Source organism: Hippoglossus hippoglossus, chromosome 10 (assembly GCF_009819705.1).
Source record: "Hippoglossus hippoglossus isolate fHipHip1 chromosome 10, fHipHip1.pri, whole genome shotgun sequence".
Lineage (NCBI taxonomy): Eukaryota > Metazoa > Chordata > Actinopteri > Pleuronectiformes > Pleuronectidae > Hippoglossus > Hippoglossus hippoglossus.
The window spans coordinates 2,845,820-2,870,071 of record NC_047160.1 but is presented as its reverse complement, the minus strand read 5'-3'; the positions used below and the strand labels follow the sequence as shown (position 1 = coordinate 2,870,071).

General features: G+C 40.6%; 1 long non-coding RNA gene across 1 annotated transcript; it reads right to left on the bottom strand.

Annotated features, from left to right (window-relative positions):
- Nucleotides 1–341: 341 nt before the first annotated feature.
- LOC117769263 lies at nucleotides 342–17,694 on the bottom strand. The gene is made up of 3 exons (XR_004615184.1): nucleotides 17,264–17,694; nucleotides 16,166–16,168; nucleotides 342–352 (listed from the first exon to the last, which is right to left on the bottom strand). It is a non-coding gene; the product is annotated as an uncharacterized LOC117769263 (long non-coding RNA).
- Between the last annotated feature and the right edge of the window lie 6,558 nt (nucleotides 17,695–24,252).

Here is a 24,252-nt window from a genome sequence, read left to right as displayed (position 1 = left end):
TTGTTTACTACACATCGAAGATGATGGAAGAGTCACTTACCCAGTCGCAATATTTATTTTTGGGTCTGTGGGTCTGAAAAAAAGAGGTGACCTAATACCAGGATATGAAATGTTGTTCTCAAAGACCAGTCATGAATGGGGAGGCAGGTACATTTATATGTGTGAGGGTAGTTTTATTTTGAGAGATTTCTTATGACAGTACTCATTTGGATAACTTATCAATGGGGTTCTCTTTTGCAGTATTGCAAAACATTTACTGTTTTTTAACAGTAAATGTTTCTTTATTGTAATTAAAATATAAAAAAGACAATGAAATAGAAAGGTAGGGAAAAAAATCCAAACTGTGATGTTTCTCTTCCACAGTCTTTATGGGAATAGTGTTAGGGATATTGGACTGTAATAAGTCTCAGAGTTCAGTGGATAATGGACCCTGCCTCTGTTCATGGTGGTCCTGTGGGTCTTGTGGAGGATGTGGGTGCTGAGGCTGCTTGGGCGTTGAACCATCTGTTGGAAAAGAGAGGTCATGTCTCTCAGAAGAGCCATTTCCTGTGTCTTCTCTGCTTGCCCCTCTCTCCGTTGCCACTCCTCAAGGCCCCTCTCTATCTCCTTAAACAGATCATTCATGTCAGCAGAGTCTTTAGGACCAGGTCTGGTTCCTCTGTTGGTAAAGACACAGCGAAAATACAACTGGAACAATGTTAGCTTTTCAGTAGAAATAAAACTATTGTTAGCAGTTGTGCATCACTTTTGTTGCTCTTTGTAAGATATATATACGGATAAATTGGAGCAATAAATGTCAAAGTTGCACTCACCTTTACTTCCCCAAGCTCAAGGTTGAAGCAGTCTCAAGGCTCTCGACCAATGTTACAGGATTTGTTAGGTGACTCGATTCACAGATAATAACCTATAGTTTTGTGTTTGGTGACCCTTGCCTCGTACAATATTGCAGTCTATTAAACGACTTGTTATGTGGTCGTGAATCTCTAACCATCCCGCCAACCTGTCTGAGAATATTTGCAGAAAGCTCATAAATCTCGTTTTTCCAAGCGGACATCTTCGTCTGCATCTTCGATGTTAATGTCAACTTTTTTTCCATTCAAAGATATTTCATCCATCCAGCGTCGCGTCCACGGCATGTTACAAACGTCATCAACATGCTCATCGCTCCCTTTTGAATCCTGCAAAGGATCTCCTGCTATATTCTCTCCTGAGCTCCCCCAGACTTTCTGCAAACTTTATTCTAGGCCCTAGAATCTAGGGGGCCAGCCTGAGACAGTTCAGTGTATGTCTGAAAGCAGCTCTGGTCTCTGTGCCTTTTGAAAAGTGTGTTGTACTTTAACTACTCTTACACCTAAATGAAGAAAGGAAACAACATAAAATAAAAACTCCCAAACTTGCAAAATTAAGTCACATGCTTTGGCATTGTCAAGGCAACGTAATGTGTGGAACTCTTCCATTCAGCCAAAGAGAAGGGCAGGCTATTTATAGTTTTTCTACAGGAAATGCAGTGGCAGGAACAAGTGCGTGCTAGTAAATTGACCAGGTACCAGAAACTGCAGACAGTCATCGCTAGTGATACACAAAATAAAACCTGAGGTGGAATGTGCAGAAATGTAACAGGATGTTAAACACAACAAGATGAAGTCATTGAATATGATGTAATATTTAATTACATCGTTGTCTCATCTTTGTCATGGAAAAGGCTTTTTTGTCAAAAGGACATTTGTTGGTGGTGTCAGGCACAGTTGGATTCTGACACCTTACTCATCACCTCTGCATATCAAGTCATGACCCTTTGATGAAATTAAAGAATTTCTACAGGAACAAATTCTCTGCTCCCAGTTTGTTGACCGTAGAACACAATTCGGTTTGATGTGAGTTGCAGCAGGGGCTGATGTGAAGGATGCCATCAGAGATCGTTTCAAGGTTTGTTAGATGTAAATATTTGGTGGAGAACTGTGGCACAGCCAAGGGGAATAGCTAATGTAGGGTGTGTAGCCTTTTTATTAATACAATTTAGTTTGTGTGTGTGTGTGTGTGTGTGTGTGTGTGTGTGTGTGTGTGTAGGGAAATAAAATCCCCCACAGTGCAGAAACAAAGACAAATGTGTAATACTTCAATGATTCAAGAGATTATTTTTAGATTCATGGTTTTGTAACAACATTATTTCTTATTTCATTTATTCTATTGATGTTCCCAGAGGTGTAGCCAAAGACAGTCTGCGTTGGTGTTTGTATATGAGTGCTCATCCGTGTATTAGTCTGTGCGTGTGTGCAGAAGGGGGTGGCACAGGTTACGTCCACTGTTTCTAACCCCAGTGTTTGCCAAACATGGATTGTGCTAAAGGTCCCTATTAGCATAAGCCTCCCAGTCAAAGTCTTCTGCTCTCCCACTGCATGCCAACTGGCTGTGCTCTCTGAGGAAGTGTCAGTAACAGCACTGCTATTTGTATTGACTAATACTACACTACAACACCAAGAGTTATTGCAGTCAGCGGCCCAATCCCATTTCACCCCTTCTCCCCACACCTCCCCCCTTTTTTTCGAGGGTTATCTTGCCCTTTGAAACGCAGTCACAAGGGATAGAGGTTGAAATCTTCCTCTACGAATTGGGACAGCACTTCAAGAAGTAACATCAACATTCGTCGTTTGCGAAAACCTGATACGTCATCAGTAGTCCTTGATGTACATGAACAGACCAGACAGGTTTGCCGGGGGTCTCGGAGGAGGGCAAGGGTCTTCAGAGACCCAGAATAATCCTTTTACCTACTCTGATGAGTATCTTTATGAAAGATAAAGATTATCACCAAAGGGAATGATAAACCTTTGTCAGCTGCTGGAGCTGAACATAACCACAGACTGTCTGCATTGACTACTTTATGTTTCTTTACTTGTGGGAGTTACTGATATTGATGTAGTGGATATGTTAGCGGAGGGATAACCAGACAGGTCAGTCCTCACCAAAATGATACTACACTGTTGCTTGTTGCACACTCACCTTAAAGGGAAGGATAAGGGAAGTTTAAAACAATGTCTGGTTGGTAAAGTCAATCCCAGTACATCTTAATCTTTCCCTGTTTCCAGATGCGCCAGGCACATCCTGGCACCAAAATACCAAATGCGCACAGTCACATGGAACACGAAAATGGGTCCATATGTTTTTATTGACTAGCAATTGCAAACGTTTCCACCACAGTGTGTCCTCGGGGTCAGTGCAGACAGTGTGTGTCAAACTAAAGGCCATTATAGAGGCTACATCAGGTGATTAAGTGAAACATTTAATCTCTCATCCAAGAGGCTTCTTCAGTTCAGTTCCACAGATCTTGTTAGAAAAGAACAGATTAATATCTGATGGCTCCGACGTGGTCATGTAATATTTTTTTCACAAATGTCACCAGGGGGATCGGTAACTTACACATTGACACAATCAGAGATTTTTTAACAGCTGTTCTTCCTACATTTAGCATTCGTGACTATCTTTCTTTTATTCTGGATAATGTGTTTGTTTTCCTCCTATTTTTTAATATAACAGTTTGCTCCTCGTTGTGAAATATGGTGCACTGCTGTCAGTTCTCCTGTCCATATCGGTGATTGGTCATATGCAGTAAACACCGCCCCTTTGATGTGCACACTCTCAGATTTTGTTGAGGCAAACCTGGGTTGACTTAGTGAGCTGAAAACCAGCTTCGTGTGACCGCTGAGCCTGACTGCGATTGTGTCTGAAAGAATGGTATGTTGAGCTCGCTTCGTAGTACAGACCCCAGGAAGACAATGCTCTTTGTCTGGCATAAACAAACTGTGAACATCGGCCGCATTATACAGAGACTGCATTTGAGGAGCGTCACAGCGGCATCACAGTGGCACAACAACCGTCCCATTTCTAAGGCTCCTTCAAAGGTGGCCAAGGTTCTAGTGGATGGATCCTTCTCAGGTCAACCTATCCACGGGATAATTGCAGCCTTTCAAAAAAAAAAAAAGTGAAAGTGGACATCAAAGACAAAAAAAAGTCTACTTGACAGTAGTGATAAATAGGAAATCCTCCTTAGACTGTATTTGTAATTTATTTATGTTTGGCCTTCGTGGTTTTTTGAATAGGGACAGAGCTACATCCCTGCAAAGCAGTTGAAGAAATAAGATAAAGTTTGTTACTAAATGAGCTTTAGGTGCTGGAAGAGCTAGGTTGGCTAATTTCTTTATGCTAAGTTATACTAACCAACTCTAGCTTTATACTGTATATTTTGTAAAGAGAGCGATCTTCTCACATGAACAAGCGTATTTCCTAAAGTTATTATCCCAAAATGCAACACAAATCATCTGCATCACACACAGATAAGGTACAGTAGCCAGAATGCGCCAATATGTGAAATGAATATGATGAAGTTGCTTCTTTACTGGAGAAAGTGGACTGTAGTGTATTCTGAGGACTTCCAGCAGAGCATCGACTTGTTTTGGGATCGAGATAAGATGATGCACGTCATCATACTGCGAACGTAATGACAGTGTGCCATTCACTGACACCAGTGTGTGTTGTCTTTAACACTATCTGCACAGCTCAACTTCCAAACAAAAGTATGTCACACTCACTGTAGTAACATTATTACAGGCGACAAGCATAAAGTGAAACGTGAGACATTACACGGCCAGTGGAGACAGCTGTGTTGAGCATCTGTTCCGTAACACACGCCTTGGCCTTAAACCTCCTCCTTGGGCAAGCCTTTCAAGATTCACTGAGCCCCTGACATGGCTGTAGACTCTATCATGATGATTAAGAGACCAATTTAGTGAGGACAACTGGAAGTTGAACACTTTACTTTTCAGTTAAATTTGATGGCGTGGTAAACATCATGCTGTTTGCTTAAAGCCACTAGATTGAGGGCAGAAGCAGTAAACATTACTGGCAGAGCAGTTGTTGACACAGCAGTGCTCGTAAAGCTGCTGGTTATGGACTAAAAAGCTTGACTTTGATGTGTAGCTTGCCGGCAATGTACTATGTATTGAATTAATTATTGTCCACAAAAGCCACTGGTTACTTCTAAAGACATGAGTCTTTAAATTGCACACAAATATGCAGTTCTGCCTACAAAAAACAAGGTTCAGTAATTTCCTAAAACAGCTGGTCTTTGTAGTTTTAACCAAACATTACTCACACCAGGGGGAATGTGAATGTGTTGGGCACTATTTTCAGTGGTGAATTAATCCACATTTGGTATTTACATTATTCTGGGATCAGGATGGTTAATGTAAGACTGCGTGAAAATAAAGTGCAGTGCAGTTCAGGAGCAAGCAGAGGCCCACACAACCACTGACCAACTGTCTTTGTAACCTCCAAGAAAGAAATTCATTTTACTTTTAATTTCTTTGTTTTTCATAAAGCTGTTACTATATATACCCAAATTGGTATCTGGTCACTCATGGTATTCCACTATGAGTGTCACAGTTCAAGATAGGCACAACAGAACTTAAATACACAACTCTGGAGGGAGTGATCTTTACTAGCAAAAAATTCAGGCATGCGAACTTCAACAAAAAGGAGGCAGAATCCAGATTTTAACAGGCTGGGTAAAAAACAGAATCAGTATAACAAGATGTATGCAATAATAAAGCCTTAGCTAAAAACACTAATCCTCTCTCTCTCTCTCTCTCTCTCTCTCTCTCTCTCTCTCTCTCTCTCTCTCTCTCTCTCTCTCCCTCCCTCCCTCTCTCTCTCTCTCTCTCTCTCGCTCTCTCTCTCTCTCACACACGCACACTTGCACATTCATGGCAATTTTCAAGGTAAACCCTGTGTAAAAACATAGCGCTGACAGTAGCAGCTCCGCTGCAGAACCACGGCTGAACCGCTACTGGTGTGAACAACTTACAACTGCAACACGTAGCCGTTCTGTGGAGCAGCCGGTCTGCAGCCGGTGAGCCCCGGGCGTAAGGCACATAAGCAGGATAGTAACCACAGCAACAGAAGAGGCTGGAAAAAACAACATGGAGATTCCATGAGTATTCCCCAACAACAACAAAAACAAGCTAATATTATCCCGAATACAACATTACAATACATAACATCTGCTTTCGAACTGCAGATTATTTGTGCTACTGTCAGAACATAGAGACAATTGAAGCAAATATGGCTAAGAGTTTATTTTTTTATGTTTAATGCTAATATTGGCTTTGTCATGATGGCACATCTTACATTTTGCTGACGAGGATTATTTGTACATTCAAGGTATGGTACGCTCATGAGTCAGTTGTTGATTCTCACATTTAAAATGAAGACCCAACCTCTGATTTGTGAATTAGATAAGTGGGCTGGTGATTGTTGGCAGGATCTGGAAAATTGATTTATTCTGTAGCCAACCAGGGGGCCAGAATGCTGACATCACATCTGAAGAGGTATCGTCGGTGAGGTTTATTTCTTCAATGTGACAGTTCCACGTGGTCAGAGTGCTCAGGATTCTGTCTCCTGATAAAAGACAATAGGGATGTGAGTGTGTTAAATCCCAGCCCCCTGCTGAGGATTTAAGTCGTGGCCCTGTTCTACCCTGGTGAATAATGTCCGGCAGCCATCTGTCTGTGGGAACCTCTTCTTCTTGTTTAAATCCTCCTCTCTTTCATCCTCTCTTCCAGAGCAGAGGGAGGATGTCCGGGGTTACACTTAAACTGCTTCAGCAGCCACCTTTAATCACTGATTTAATTAATTCCTTTTATAGATTCAGCCTCTCTCTGAGCTATGTAGCACTTTCTCTCCATGTCGCCATGTTCCCTGTTTTTCCATTTCTGTCTTTCTATAGGAGTGGATGGTTCAAATTAAGCGTGCACCCAGCGAGTGCTGGAGAGAAGGGGGCACAGCTGGGCGTATTTAATTACGATTACAGATGTGTTGCCTGTACCGCTTTGTATTAGTCTTTCTTCCCCAAATTACAGGCTCAGTGAGCATGACATGACTTATGGCCGAGGTGTTTGGGGTGTGTGCTGAGTTTTAATTAACCCTGAGAGGACAGACAAGACTGATACTTTGAGCTTCACTCTGCATGTTGGTCAGACAGGGTGGGCCCGCGAGGGTCGACCAGCGGAGCGCCTTTGGATCCAGCTGCTTCTCTTCCGGCAAAGAGGTGATGACCAGAGATTCACAGATATTGCTGGGACACTGACAAAGAAAGGATTACACAATGGGGAGCCGCCGTAGTTTTGTTTTACTCCAGGAAATGATCTTAGACAATAACTAAGTAAATAAGTAAATTGTGATAAAACCACAATAAATTTGTCGCATCTCGTAACTTTGTACAAAAGTCACACATGGGAATAATTTATTCTAGAGAATGTATATTAACAAGAAGAGGCGTCGATTGGAATCATGATTGTCACCAATATTAATTCAGATTTTTACTAGTGAATAACATACAAGGCTACAGTAAGTAAATAAATTAGTTTGTTATACAGGATGTAAAGATACGTATTGACTATTACTCTGAGAAGCAGTGACTTAATCAACAACTGCAGTTTTTTGCAGGAACACTTGCACACACCCTCAGGAGTCTTCTCGTTTTGCAGAGTCTGGTCTAAATAAACACAATGCATTTTATTTTCTACCATTAACAACCTTCTGTAACTGCTCGCACAAATTTCAAATTTGAGATGATGAGCTATTTTGTCACTTTGACAGTCCCATCGCAATACTCCTACCAGTATAAAACATTTATGAGAATCATCAGAAACACTGTTACTGTTATTGTCTCGGGTTCACTCAGGCAAATATACACACACTTAAAGACTGTGTAAAGCAAAGTCATTTGTCTCTTAACATGCTATACATGTCAGTAAGTGATTATTGGAAACATGTGAAAAGAATGGGAACTATGTAGTACTGAATTGTGAGGTTAGACTGTTTTACAGCCTTCCTTGGTTCCTGAGCTTTAGGAGAGTCTGAGAAGGTGACCGCACAACGCCATCCTACATTTTATTGGTCGACATGCATGACGAAGTGTGGCCCTCATTAGCATAGCCCGCCCCCAAAACTATATAGGAGCTAGAGCACCGTAACACCGACGGGTCTCTTTCTGCTGCGTGTAGCAGGTTGTCTGCTGTTCACACAGGCAGCGTGACTGCTGCTGTTCTGCAGCGGAGCTCCTTCGTGAGGGGAGCCGACATGAAAACCAAGCCTTTCTCTGTCGATTGAAGGTGAATAGTAGCGGAGATACATCACATATACTGTACGGAAGCACACATGCAGGTGATGGATTCAACTTAAGTACGTCAGGACAAAAGGAACAGACTTCGCTGCAATTAAACACAACACATAATTATTTTTAATGATACAGGTGTAATTAATTCAACAGAGTGCTTTGCTCTAGTAAATAGGTAAACTGTGTACACGGGGAGACTTTAGCTTTGTTGTACTCTGTGCAGTGTTTTGGTTTTCCCGTGTGTTTTTCCCGTCCAGTTAGGGAGAGCTGTGTGTGAGCAGCAGAATACTGATCAGTTTCTCATGATTTTGAACCCTATTTTTATATACTCTGTGATTTCTTTTAGCATTCAAATTTGCTTGGGTAGTTGATAACACATTGCTCTGTGGTGTGACAAACTCAGAACATATAATTTGAATTGCTTTACACGGCCTTTAACAGTGTATGGTGCTAACACTAGGTACCAGACATGTTCTATTGTGATGCAGTCTCGCTCCAACTTGAGAGAGTAAAAAAAAAAAAATTCTAAATGTAATGAATGATTTAACAGATTATATATAAAATAAATAAACCAATGTAAAAATAAACATGGTAAAAATTCCAATGATTGGCTCCAGCACGACAACAATCCTCATAGGATAAGGGTTACAGCTAATTGATGAACGGATGGTAGAAGAAAAAAAGCTTTGGTAAATGAATGCTTGTTTTTAGTTCTAATATATCATGATGAATGTACCTAAGGCAACAACTTAACATATCTCCTGAGGGTTGGCTTGTTTGAATGTAGAATATGTACAGTTGTGTTAATTGTTCATGCTCAGACCCTGTTATATCCTGCGAGAAAACGCCAACTTCAGAACAGCCTGCAGGAGGTTTTAATGTTTGTAATTAAAACATTAGAAAATGAGAGGAATTGAGGATGGTGGTCAAACATCTCCAGCAAACCTCAGACACATAAATAAGATTTTTGGGGGGGATCAGTGTGAACTGATGTCTGAAAGAACATTGTGTCCTTTCAAATTGTCCATAATGTGATTTTATTGTATACTAACTGCAAAAACAAGAAGAAAAAAAAAAGTAGCATATAGTACATATAATGTAGTGTGGGATTTACAAAGTAAACAGTGTAGCTGATTAGTGACCTATTTTCAGTCCGAAAGCCCTGACATTCATATTCAACTTGAAACGAGGTAATTTACACCATGTTTTAAGGTTAAAAGTCCAACAGAAGTGGCTAAGCTAGCGGACGTTAGCATTTCAGACGGTCCCTGAATGCAGCTGGTCAGAAGATATCAGCAGACATTTACACTAAAAACACGGTGTAAATTACGTGGTTTCGAGTCGAATATGAATGTCGGGGCTTGCGGACACTTGATGACGCCACAGGAGCAGTATGGAGGCATGCTATGGTTTTTCTGTTGTTTTATTACATCTGAAGAAGGGCTCACCATTGACTTCAGTTGTATTGGATTCTGCTCTAACACTGTTTACCCCTGAGACTCCAGAAGTGTTTTGTGGACTCAAACACTTCACCCACCCCCCCATCGGCATAGTGGTGAGTAGATAATGGGTGAATTTTCATTTTTGGATGGACTATCCTTTTAATAGATGTAGTGCTTCTTTCAAAAAGTGTTTCCAATTTAAAAAAAACAACATTTAAAAGTACTTCTGATGATGAAACTTTGTGCTCAAACAATCAATCAATGAAATATTGTGAGTACTAGAGGTGCACGGATCGGCTCGAGCGTCATCCTATTCTGCACGCTTGACTCATCCACCCATCACCCACCCGAAGGAATAATTTCCCCAATTTTGAGACCCACACTTGCATGAACATTCCAAAAATAAAAAAGAATCCACTATGCCAGGATTTAGGCGACTCCGCCTCACCTCAATGATGCGCCCGGTATGCACAAGATGTTCTTGGTGCTGCAGTCTTGGGAATGAGCGGCCTTGTTTCTCTCAAAAACGAAGCAAATTGTTCTCTGGTGACTCCTCCAATTGGCCTATTTCACCCACACAACCCATCCGCCATTAATCAGAAATGTTTATTTTGAAAACCCTACCCATCTGACTTGCGGATCAACCGCTGGTCCGTGGGTATAACTGCAGTCCGTGCATCACTAGTGACTAAGATACTAACTGCCATGACACTGGGCTTTTATTTAAGATTTTGCTATTTCGTTTGATTGAGATGCAGGCTATCACTCCTGGCTTCTCACTGACTGATACTTCAGACTTGGCTAAGAACAGACAATCAGTGAGGGATTTATCTCCACAAAGTAGCTTTATTTTATTTATTTATTTGTTCCAGTAGCCAGCTCATACACATTACACACACTCATCCGAGAGAAGCCTCCAGAAGTAGCTTTTTAATCTTTCCACGGGACAAGCTAGAATTGCTTTGACCCCTCTTTGTCAATGATGAAATATTCCCTCAGTCCATTTCTGCAAGCTTTCCAGGCAACCATGGCAACAACAACAAAATAATGACTTCATTAATCAAGGACATTTACCGTCCAAACAGCACTTGGCGGCAGAAAACAAAGCAGTCCCCATTTAGCAGCACAGCTGGTTGGAGGAGGCAGGTTATTCAGAGGAAACACCAGGTCCCTTGGGGTAAAGGAGCCGTAATGGTGTAGAATGGGAGGAGTGGGAGGTATATATATATGTATATTTATTAAAATATGCATCCAGATCTCTACACGCCATTATAGGAGGCTTTTAATGATGGGTTGACAGTTTATTACAATAAATCTTCACCAAAGAAAAAAACAGCGAGAAAAAATATATGCAAGCGTCAGCATCAGTGTTGGGGCCCAGTGTGATTGATTTCTCTGTACATCCCAGTTGGCTCTGCCAGAGAGAAAGCATCAGAATAGACAGGCAGCCAGAGACACTTCATCCCTGGAGAAAAACACTGCCACGGAGGGTCACTGCTTATGCACAGACTTTGCAAACAGCACATGGTCCCATTTTAAAAGTAAAGAGACACTCTTGTACTGAGGCACATTTAAAACACGGGTCATGTCAGTTTCCCGAAAGAAAAAGTTTTTTTTGGAACCTAGGTCTCATTGTTGTCCTGATGTGCTGTTATCTTTCTTTAGAGCTACAGTTCTACAGAAATATGGTCAAACATCTTGGGATCCATCCCTTCCCCCACAATGTTCAACTGTCAGATTTTGGACACTCGTTTCTGACAACTTTCTGCAACTTTTTCAAACCAAGAACTCAGCATTGACACACACTTCATACAGTGATGTCCAGTGCGAAGGTAAGAAATGAACTTTTCTTACAAGATCCCTGTTTTCATCTTTTTAGCAAGAATTCTGTCAGTTGACAATTAAAAAACTTGTGTAATTCAATGGTTAATATTTAGGAGAGAAAACATTCACCATTAATCTCCGACTGACAGAGTATCACATCTCCCCCACTTGTCATTAGTGAATATTCACTCTACCTTCTGTTCAGAAGGAATATGAACAAGATTGTCCTGCAAGTACCTTAATAGGACCCATAAGTATCTTTTTTTGTCACACAACCTCCAGTGGGCATGGTTTTTGTGACAAGGGAAGAAGTCAGGTGATGCACAAAGACTGACTAAAGCTGTGTCTCAATTCAGGGATTCATCCTTTGGAGGCTGCATTGAATACTAGACTGTCCTATTTCGAAGGTGCCTTCAAATGCGGCGGCTGACAAATGCGTCTTTCCATCCCAGAGAAACAAAGGCTCCTACTGATGAATCCTTCCCGGCACAGCATACCCTAAGATTCATTGCGCTTCAGTTATAAAATGTTTTTCAAAGAGGTTATGGTGCTGGCAAGCGACGAGACGTTAGATGCTTGAGTATCATGGTTCATAATTCGAACAGCTAAAACTTTCTCAGCCTATATCCAACTTAAGCTCTGTCAACAGCAATAAGGGCAGGACGAGGTGGTTACAGCGACAACGGAAATCCTGTGTTGACTAGACTTTGCTGTCTACGCTGCTAACAAAGGAGCCGTGTCTCATGTGCCAGGTAGACGGCGTCCTCCAAAGTGAAATGAGACACAGCTTAACTCAGCATTGAGAGGAGAGTGGGGTGACTTGATTGGTCAACAAATGGGGACTTTGACAAGGTTTTTGTTTCCAATTTGAAACGGATAATCATTGTTGTATTTTTGTAACCATGACAACAACGGCTCTCTCACTGATCCCCAAGCTTAAATGTGTTTATTGTTGAAAGAATGAAGATGAAGGTCCAGTGCTTTGCCCTTAATGACAAAGGTATAGTATGCCTGCCGTCATTGTGACGCTTTTCCAGGTGAGACTCCTATCATAGCAGAGGTTAGAAACAAACAACCTACTTACTGCTACAGTCCAATGTTTTGGGACACCTGGGCCTTTGTTTTAACTCTGAGGCTTAACCTCTGAGTGTGCTTCAGAAAAACTGGACCAATTACCAATTTGCAAAGCATGTCTGAAAGCAAAAGTTCTACCAGTTCTGAAAGTCCATACTGGGAGAGGGAGTGAAAAGCCATCAGATGTGAGGAACTGTACAAACGGAGATAACAGTGCTCATTTTTTACTCTTTCCCTGAAGGCATTAATAATGTTGCAGTTACATGTTCACATGAAAGGGATGGATGCAGTTATGTGGGGAATGAAAATGAGAGCTTGAGAGAGAAGTTTAAAACCTTGCCTTTTTCCCCTCACCTCCACACACCAGAACGGACACTGTGTTAAATGGGTGTGAAAGTCACATTATCGAGTTTAGAAAGTTTCAGCAAATTGACTTTGCTTCAAAATTAAAGGGTCATAAGTAAAGACGGTGGGAATCACTGCTGTAGAGGACAAAAACCAAGAAGGAGAATTTGATAATTAAACAGTTTATAAATGAGGACACACAACTGATCCTCTAGAAATCGACTGCACCAGGTTTTCCCTTGGTGAAAATACTCACTCATGTATTATTCTAAATTCATCAGAAAGCAAGAGTTACTGGTTATTTTTTTAAATAAAAATTCACATTGATCAACATTGATAAGACGTCTAATGCTTCATAGTGTGAAAAGAACAGTGGTGTGATCCTTTATTTAAAAAGCCGCTGGAACCCCAAACATCCAGAGATTAATGAGTTAATAATCAACTAACCGTTACAGTAAAAAAAAAAAAAAAAAATGTAGTACTGCACATAATAAGATAATAAAATGTGATATGATAAAATAGGAATACTGCTTTGTTCTCATAAACTGTTTTCAGTTTAACTGTGTGTGTGTGTCATGGTCCATTGGCTCCTACTGGAGCTCTGCTGTGAGAATGAAGAAGGTTCAGGCTCGGGATGACATGAAATAATTCCTCCATCCAACCACCCTTTGACACATCAGCCTACAACTCCTTGTTTCTGATAGTGCTGGAACCTACTGGAATAAACAATGTCTAATATTTCCTTGACTTTTACAGCAGGTAGTGTGAGACCAAGAATAATAATTAGGTGGTCAAAGGTAAAAAGGTCAAGGTCACGTGACCTTGCACTGTTTTGAACAAAATATATCAGGAATGCCGCAAGGGAATTTAATTACATGTGGACTAAACATTCACTTAGACTCAAGGATGACCTGAATAGTATGTGAAGTCAAAGGTCAAAGGTCACTGTAACCTCACAAAGCACTTTTTTTTTCTTGTAAATTCGATATCTCCGGAACGCCTTGCGGAAATTCTTTCACATTTGGTACAAACATTCACTTGAACTTGGATTTGACTTTAGCCAGAGGTGGCATCACAAAGTGTGTTTATGTTTTTCTTGAACATGATATCTTAAGATCAGATTGAGGGGAAGTCTTCCAATGAACTAATTCCGATGAACTTTCTCGACTAACTGATTAGATGTTGGTGCCTGGAGGTCAAAGTACAAGGTCACAGTGACCTCATGTCCCTGTGAATGTGATACGGACAGCCCTTATGGAATTTAATTACATCTGGTGCAATTCACTTGGACTCACTGATTAACTGATGAGATGTCAGTTGTCAAAGGTAAAGGTCATGGTGACCTCAAAAAACATGTTTTTTGGCATCTTGAATGTGATATCTCAAGAGTGCTTTAGGGAATTTCTTTAACTTTTATGTTGAGTTTTCAGTTGGACCCAAAGATAAAGTGATTGTGTTTCAGTGGTCAAAGGTCACAGTGAACTTGTATGAATCTGTAACAAAAATAATGTATGTATATGTACACAGGAACTACACTGGTTGGCGGAGGCATACAACCACAGCTGTAATTTTAGTTTTTCTCTGGTTCATCTTTTTTTTTTTTGTTGGGGCTACAGTGCTCAATGGTGCTTAATATGTACAATCTTAGAGCAGCACAATATAAGTGTCACTGTGCTCAATACCAGATGCTATCTGATTATTTTAATGTCAAAAATGCAAAAGTTACACATTTTAGCCCAAAACCAAAACCTCTAAAGGTGTCCCAAGTGATTGCACAGGCTTTAGTCCACAGCACAAACACCATGACTTGAATTTCTAAAAGAAAAAAGATCTTGAACAAAAGCACAAAATCATTTTCTGCTGTGCGGTTCCACAAATACCCCCAAACTGTGTGTAACAGTACAGCTCAGAGACACCGAATATTTTTGTTTTGTACTCACTGTTATGAGTCTCGAGATTCTTGTTTCTACAGCTGAGTGGAGTGGTATGGCAGCCATGTCATTCACGAACAAACAAACACGAGTAATGAAAGCCAAAATGACAGCAAGGCAGCAACTCTATCCCGGAGCCAAGAGGGAAAATGACACCAGCGCTCTGGCACTCATACTGTGACACATGTTGTGTCACTGGCTGTGAAATTGCTTCATCCCTCTGCTTTGCCCGAGGAAGACAGTCGACCTGAGCGCAGAACTGGACTCCTTTGAAGACTGAGAGCTGTGATTTAGCACTGAACTTTAAAAAGGACTGCTGCTTTTCTAGAGATCTGGTGCTGATCATAATAAAGAGGATATGAGAGAGCACTGGGGGAAGGATATGGGGGAGCAGAAGGTACTGTCTGGGCACTGGCCCCTCTGTGCTCCCTGTTATTTGAGACAGTGGGAGTGCTGTGAAACAGCCTATCTCATTACAGCTAAGCCCCCTGGAACAGGTATGCTCCCGATGGACACTAGAGATAAAAAGCTGTCTCCCTGATACCCTCACTGCCCGGCGGAAGTGTAGAACCACAGAAAATCCCATCTTTTCATTCAGTTTTTAGACTTAAACTTAAAAGCTCAATCATCAACAGTGGAATGATGAAGTAACTAAGGTCTTTTTGTCCACAACTTTTTCCACATTAAATTTTGTTGTCATTCAAAGTTCACCCAAGTTGAAGCTGTGAAGCCACGCTGCAATTTGCCAAGATACAGCAAGCAAAGTTTTGATCAATCAATCAATCAAATTTGCTTGTACAGATGATACCTAAGGTCTTAAACCTGACTGTCCCTCTTCCATGTTTGTTTTCGCCGGGCAACTCCCACCCGCCCCTTCGCCTGCACAAAGTTATGAGGAATGTTGATGTAGAGTGCACAAGTCACATTGAATTCCGATACGGGTCACATGGCTGTTCAGACTGAGGTTGCATTTTTTTTTTATCTGGTGTTTGTGCATCAAAGGACGTCATTATCACCTTAATTTGCCACTGCATGTAAGGGGATGCCTTGACATTAATTAATTCTGAATTCAAAGCAGTGGCAGGGAAGTAGTAAAGAATCTGCACTGGAACTTTTCGGGCTCAATAGACAACAACAGTTGTTGATGAGCATGAACTGTTCTCTTTCAGATCTTAGGCACCAGACAAACAGTACAGAAGAGTATAAATGTTTGTAATTTTTTCCCTCAGATCAAATATTAATGGTTATAGCTACAACAGCAAAACATGAATTTGACAATTGAGGACAAGTTTGCTTCCTTCAGCTGCTGTCCTTTGAGTCCCACATCCTCCTACTCTCCAGTCACCCTGACACCTAGTCTACACTTACGGATGACCCACTGGCTATAGGTTCTGGGTGAGTGGCTCAGAGACCCGTAGCCACTTTGTTTGCAAAGATAAAATGGCAGAGAGAGTCTGCCAAGGGTCAGCGAGATAGAGAGAGGGGGGTGCAAGAAAAAGCAAGTGCATGAAACAGAGACTTGTTTCACTGAGGAATCTTTATGAATTGTGTTCAGCTGTTTAATAAAGGAAGGGCCAAGCCTCTGAAACCCACAGGAGAGCCAAGAGAAAAGCCCAGGGGCCTGGGCATCTTAGTCTGCATCCCATACAGTCCAAATGTCACAAATCCCATGAAACAGCTTGAAGCCACAGTGAGTCATGGCTGTGCTGTGGAATTAAACGCTGCTCAGTAAATGCTGTGGCACTGTTATGTGTTGAGTGGAGTAATGGCCCAGCTGAATGAGTATGAACCGATTTCCACATTTACTTTTTTTTATACCATATATGTAGCCAGAGTGGGGGCTTTACAATGGAAATTTCAAACAGCTCGGTGAGATACGAAAACTCAGCACGACAGTCCTGATTGTCGTATAATTTTGCTAACCCCTTTCAGCTAGCATCATCTACCAAACTTCCTCTTGACCCAATCTCTTGACTTCGAGAAGCAGCGGATTTCTCACAAGCAACAATCAATCTTACCAGGTTTAAAGTTCCTTGTAGTCAATACACATTGTTTGGACCAATCAGCAGTCCTATAAGGCAGGGGTCCCCAACCCCCGGGCCGCGGACCGGTACCGGGCCGTGGGGCATTTGGTACCGGGCCGCACAGAAAGAATAAACAACTTACATTATTTCTGTTTTATTTATTATCTGATTCTGAACGGTGTTTTATTTTGAAAAATGACCGGATCCTCTCCGTTATGACTCATGCTTTACGCATGTCAAGACGCTTGTCTCGGTCACGTGACTTTTTCGCTAAACACAAACCCACACGGTAACAAAAATGAGCAAAAAAAAAAAGTCTCTGGGAAGTTTTTTTGCGATGGGGAAAAGGCAAAGTGAGGAGACAGAGGAAGAGCCTAAGACATCCAAGAAAAAAAAAGCTGCATTTAACAGACAATATCAGGAGTCCTACTTGAAACATGGATTTATCGCCACAAGCGTCTTTACGCAGACGAATTATTCTAAACCGCTGCAGTTTATAACACGTCATTGAGCTAATATGTACATTTCACAATCTGGGCTGTTTTACAGTGCATTCCATTATTGTTTACACCTGATTTTCGTGGTTGAATTTCATGATTTAAACTCCCTCATACTCCGTCTGGTGACATTTACGCACCGAGCCTGCACACACTGTACATGCCAATGTGCATAATTCGTTTTGTTCATCTTTGGAGTCTGCAGTTATTATTTTATTATATTGTGATGCTGTTGTTAAGAAAGCTTTATATATTACTAATAATATATTGATAATATATTAATAAACTAATAATATATTAATATGCGTAAAGACGCTTCCAAAACCTCTCCAAAGTGCACAGAGGTGCAGCGTGTGCGTAATGGAGCTTTGGTATCCGTCCGTCTCCGTCTTGCTGGTAAGTTACCAGCAAGACATCATCTCATTAATTCGTTTAATAATTATATTGTGATTCGTTCGAAATATTAATTATTATTAGTAGTAGTAATTCGTGTCCACGCATTGTTAATAATTAATTTGAGGCCGCGTATTAACAATTCGTTAATTTCGTTAAATAAAAAAAAAATCTACCGATGTCACCAGAGGGCCTCCGTAGTGAGGCTCCGTAGCCACACGTTAAAGGCCGGTCCGTGAAAATATTGTCCGACATCCAACCGGTCCGTGGCGCAAAAAATGTTGGGGACTGCTGCTATAAGGGAAGGACTAGCAATAGCGACAGGCTCTTCTAAGGTTAGTGTAGATGCACAAAGAATGTACTGAAGGTGTTTCTTGTCTTTATATTTGTCTTTCTCAACCATTGTAGACAGATGGTTCATCCAATCACCTTTCCAACGAAGCTTTCCCAGACCTGTGTAACAAACCATCTGGTTTTGTGTAACAAACCATATTGCTTACCATGTTACTGTTACAGGCGAGAGATGTTTAGGGCTTAGGGTTTGCCAGGTATTATTCTAGCCCTAACCTACAATGTGTAGAAGAGGAAGGAAATAAAAACCTAGCACTGGTTTTCATATTCAGAGAAACAAGTGGGGTCAGCTCACATGAGGCCTCTTATGCGGGATCTTAAGCGTGGTGATCCCCGTCGCTGTCTCTATGTTCGGTGTTTTGTTGATGATTGTTGGACTATACAACAATTAACTGGATGCACAAAAGTCCATAGGTAAGAAATAAAACGTACCTGAAGCTGTATCAGCATCTCCACTAATTTTGTTGTTACAGCGCAACGCAAAGTGCAGGATATCAACCTTGAACCCTCAACTATGAACCTTCTGCAGCCGAACCACCAACACTATTTCTCAAAGAAGAACCACTTCATTGAGTACACAGCTAAAGTCTGTATGAAGTAAATTTAACTGAGTGTAAAATCTGGAAGCAGGGGAAACACTACCAGCAGTATACTACCAGTATTACCAGCAGTATGTACAATGATTATAACCAGTGGCTAGAGCAGCTAAATGCAGAACAGTAGACACAACACTGTTGTAAAGCAAACAGTATAACAGTGCCAACTAGCCAACTAGCTTCCTCAGCTATTTGATTATCTCCACAGGTGCCAGAAAACTGCAGAGTTTATGGCTCAATTGAAATGCTCTGTGCTTCACTAATACTTGGTATTCTCAGGGGAACCTGATGTCTTTGGAAAGTTAAGAGAATTGTCTAAGTGAATCAAGAACTCAATTCTTTTACATAAGCAATTACTTGCAGGGTTCCAAGTTTGTGATGTAAACAGCATGCAGGACAATTCCTTCATTTCTTCAAGTTATCACACAACCCTGATGTGGGTGGACTCAACTATGTTCGACTTAAACAACAAGCCAAGATTATACTCTGGTAAAGGTCAGCAATCAATCTTGATGTAACACACAGTTGAACTTTTGGCAAAATTCTAAATAACATGACAAATATAGACACTAGTGTCTACAACTAAAACTTAACAAACAAAAACTCATGAATATCAATGTGTTTTAGCTCAGAGTTTGTCGTTATTAATGCGTGACTGTCACCAAAATTAATATGTAGTATAAATAAGAAATCCTTCACTTGCTTGCAAGTACACTGGAGTTTTGGCAACTCAGATGCAAGGGCACACTGCCCATTAGGCAGTACAACACCACAGAAAGCTGAGTGATGTTATATTCAGTTTTTAAACCAATGCCAGATTTTTTTTGACTTTGGTGACATTTAAACAGTGTACCTTGGAGCAAAGAACTACACTTAAGTATAATGAAACAAACTAGATTCACAACAATTTAGTTTGGAGCATTTGCTGCACATAATGGACATGCATACCAGATGTGGTGTCATTTAGAAAATAACACATAAAATATAAAAAAACATACCAATTGATAGCTCCCTTCATTGTTCAGTTTGCACATAATTTTTGTTTATACATATTTATATTTATATATACAATTAAGTATAAATCCATACATTTCATACATGTGCACAGAGTGCATAAACGGCACCCCAACTAAAACAAAAGCTCCAACACCATGCAGCTCTTTAATGTGAAAAACCCACCAGGTATAGCATGTATAAACTCCCACGTCAGTCTAGAAAATATATAAATTACATAATATCTTCTCAATCTCTTTCTGAAAATATGAAAGCCTATTAAGGATAATATAATACTTTACAAGTTAATTCTTAGGGATATATCCTATTTAATAAAACTGCAAGCCCTGCATATTCTGCAGGGCCTTTTTCTATTGTGGAATCTCAGCATATAATGGCGTGAGGCCAATCACATCCAGTGTTAACGTCTGTCAGACAGTGGAGTCTCTCGGTCCCTCTGCTGTCATTTCAATCATTTCTCCTATCAGACTTGATTCTCAACCTACTGTATCTTATCCAGTAGAAAATCCCTGAGGTAAAGTTCACAATCACTTCCACTACTCTCTCCATCTGGTGTCACTGCTCCTGTAATGCCCTCCCTTTCTCTGCTTGCAGCCCTCTCAGGTAATACTGAGCTGACAGCTCTCATCCCTGTTCCAAAAAAGATCACAGGAGACAGAGATGGGGCTGACGCTCAAAATGGCAGTCAACTCCCCTTTGACTGGCCGTCAACCCGTCATTGCATCACTGCAGAGGCAGACAGTTGAACCAGGCCGGTGTCAATGCTCACACATCAACTCCATTCAGGCCTGAAAGTGCAGAGAGCCTGGTTGGGCACTGTGCTGGGAGAGCCCCGGTTGCTTAATGATTCTGACTGAGCAATATGTGTTCCTGCAAAGTGCATATCATATGCATAAGCATTACTTTAATGCTCAGCAATGGGAGTGCCTTATTCTTGGTGATGGTGTGGTCATTATAATGACAACAACTATTCACAGTTTTACACTCAGGACACACAACATAGCCAGTGTTCATGCTAACATGCCGTGCTAGCTGCCCATGCAATGCTAAAAAGGAGTCACCTCTGCCTCCCCTCTCCAGGCTCATTCATCTACTTCTACTCCAAGAACACACAAGCAAAGCTAAGCAATGGAACCACAACACAGTTGGTCAATGTATGACGTCACTGCATTCAAAGTAAATGAGCACCAACCTCCAACTCGGCTGTTGTATAAGAAAACTTCTTCAGGGATTCTCTTTCCCTCAGTTTTCCCTGGCCAGGAGGTGTCACGTTTTATCACAAGTCCAATTAGGAGGAGATAATCCTATTTTTGTCTTTACACTGGGGCTTCATTAGAGCTAAAAGGACATTGTCTTACCTACCTTACCTTTAGTCTACACTGCCATATAACAACCCAAATCTAGCTCTGTTTTTGCCCTTTGGTTGGCATATTAGAACATGAGCAAGCTAAGTTCACTGCTACATCTATCAAAATAGCTCCTCTCCTCTTAATCCCACTTTACAAAAAGGAAGCCAAAATATCCTGCATACTGGTGCTGCCATCCTGCGCTTGTGACGTCATTTGAGCAGAGCCTGAGAAGTAATGATGGCAGAGTGGAGGTATCAAAATCCTGCCGAGGCACCTGCTCAACCAGATGAGCCTGAGTTATAGTTGTTGATCACGACATTTCACTCTGTTTTATAGCATCAAATTATAAATTATAAACACCAACCGTATAAATATAAACATACATCACTGTGAAACGAACCGCCTGAATCATTTTTTTGTATACTTTGGCTTTTTAGTTTGGTCCATTTCCCATCCACTAACAAGGAGGAGGCAGAGTGTGTGATCTTTACTGCAGGCAGCCATCACGGGGGGACCCAGAGGTTTTGGCTTCACTTTTGGCAGCTGTCATGTTGTCCATCATTATAAACAGTCTATTGTACTCAACCAAGTGCATATTTTCTCCTCAACCTGAAGCAAGGGCTTTGTCAGAATCATAAAATGTTTGGTGTGATATTGTCCTCATTAGCTTATATTTAAGAGTGTAAAGATAGTTTTTCAACTTCAGGATTGTTTCTGAGCCATCTGCTGCATGTCATGGTCTTTTTCAGTAACTCCAATTTGCTCCGTTGTTAGGAGAAAGGCACAGTTGATTTAGATGACCTACCTCTGTTCGAAAATGGACAAAAATAAAAATCTGTCATCACATTTCAAGAAGAAGAATACCAAATAAAGTCTATTGAAAGAAATAAAACACATTAACATTAAATGTTTTTTTTTGTTTGTAGTCGAAAAGTAACTTTTTGTATACCTGTCTGAGACTTATATGACCTGAACTGCTTGTGACCTGAAACCTATATGACCCTTCTAAATACCTTTATGACCTTTCTATTACTTATTGACTGTCCAAGTACTTAATTTCCATCTGCTTTATCTTCAGAGGAAACGTATGCAAATCAGTTTCCTGTGTCTTAATTCCTGTCTCAAACTGCGCCTACAGAACCAGTCTGAACTGGCTCAGACAAACAGCCTTAGTTCTCCTATATAAGATCCTTGCATTTGACTGTTCTCCATCTTCACTCTGAGATCCCTGTGACTCTCTGTGTTGATCCTTTCTGCAGAAAGCCCCTATTAAAATACACAAAGACAAATGTGGTGTTCCAGCCTCTTGTATGTTCAGTTTTCCATCACATGTTTTTTTGGGACCCTGCTATGTCCTGTAACTATAATAAAAAGAATGCAAAATTTCTTACAAAATGAGTCCTTAAAAATCTCTTTCACAGTATTTGTTTTACCTTGAGGTGGATTGAGCACCTGCGAAAATGTAAGTGGACAATTGAGTTTACATTATTCTTGTTCAAAAGACAACAAATCGATTTGTATGTTCATATTGAAAAGAATCACCCTGCTCTGGCCTGCTGAGAGACAGGTCGTAAGAAAGTGAAGAAACACTCTAAGTGAGAGGACAGGTGCTGGCAAGAGGGATTTTTTCTCCTATCCAAGTCCTGTTCTCAAGGTAGAACACACAGGCCCAGCTTCTCATTCTCACTGTTTAAGGCTAAAAACAAACCCTTGAACTGAGCCTCCACCACTTCCTCCATAGTTGTTTAAATCCCTCAGTAATAAAAACAAGAGCTGGAGGCACACGTTGTCCTCACAGCGGTGCTCTGCTCTGAGCCGCTCCCAAACACCACAACGTCTGTTTCATGTGCAACACAGCCTCATTTCAGTCCAGGTCCCTGGGCAGACATTTTGAGTCTGAGTTCAGAACTTGAAAAGAAATCCAAGTTTTATTTGAAAGTTAATTTGCATGTTGTTTTCTAATCATTCACGTAGGCTTTGTATGCATATCAGAGAGTTTAAAGTATGATTCACCTGTAGGTAGGACTCACAAAATGTGATGGCACCTTTCTTCTCTGATTAAGCACTCACGCTCACACTGGTTATTAATTAAGGTTTTCATCATTAATATTCTATATCACTTTGGCTCTTTATGGAAAAACCCTGTCATGTCTAAATATAGCTAAAAGGTACAGGCACCAATGTCTGAATGAAAGGATTGGGAAATAATATTTCTCATCTAAAAAGGGCTGATGATGAAGTTAACATGATTTGATGCTTAACATGTTCATCATCATGGTTTAGATTGCTGATGGAAATATACATATATATTAAAATGAAGTAGTTCACATTCATAGTTCACAATTTAGAATTTTCACAGTCCCAAAAATGAACTAGTTCACACTCATGTCTTCTGTTCTTTTATCCTCTCTAAACCCACCATGTTGACAAGAGATAACGTTTTGTCAATATGGATATGCTATACCTCACATTTTAACCCAAACCAAACACATTTTAAACAACAAGCAACTAATTCAGCATTTCCAGAAAACACACAAACTATACATGTCCACATTCTGTATGCACAGGTCAATAAAAACACAAGTCCCTATTTTCATGGCACACCAAGAAATGGAAAAGTGGAAAGATGGTGTGAAACGGTGCTGTAAGACGTAAGCGTTGTTCTGATCTGCAAGAGTGAAAAACGCTCATGTTAATGTACAGCAGTCTCAAACTGATACGTTCAGTAAGAATAAGAGCCTTTTCAATGAAGCTTTTAGTGTGTTCATGCACAACACTGTAAATATGTGTTATTTCAGGCGAGACCAGACATGGGCTTTTCATCACTGGTATTATCAGATTTTAAATTATCATTATTATTTATTGAAACAGTGTACTGTTTACTGAAGATAAGTTTCTTTTTTCTACATTTAGCAGGATGGACCTATTTTAGGACCTAGCATTGACACTATCATGGTGAAAAATAACACACATTTAGTTTGATCGTACAATGTCAAGATGGGAGAAAACAGTAATGCCCCCTTATTCCACCACTTCACATCTTATATAAGCATTGGTATGTACTGGTACAGCATTAGTATAAAAATGACACAATAACTTTGTGCTGTACGTTGTGGGCTGTAATCTAAAGCATTACTGAAAGAAGATATTGCTTTGTTTTTATAATCAGAAGGCCTATGAGGGGCCTGGGAGTGGCCTTGGAAGGCGACAAGCCCGATGCATTCTGGGTATTGAAGTATTTC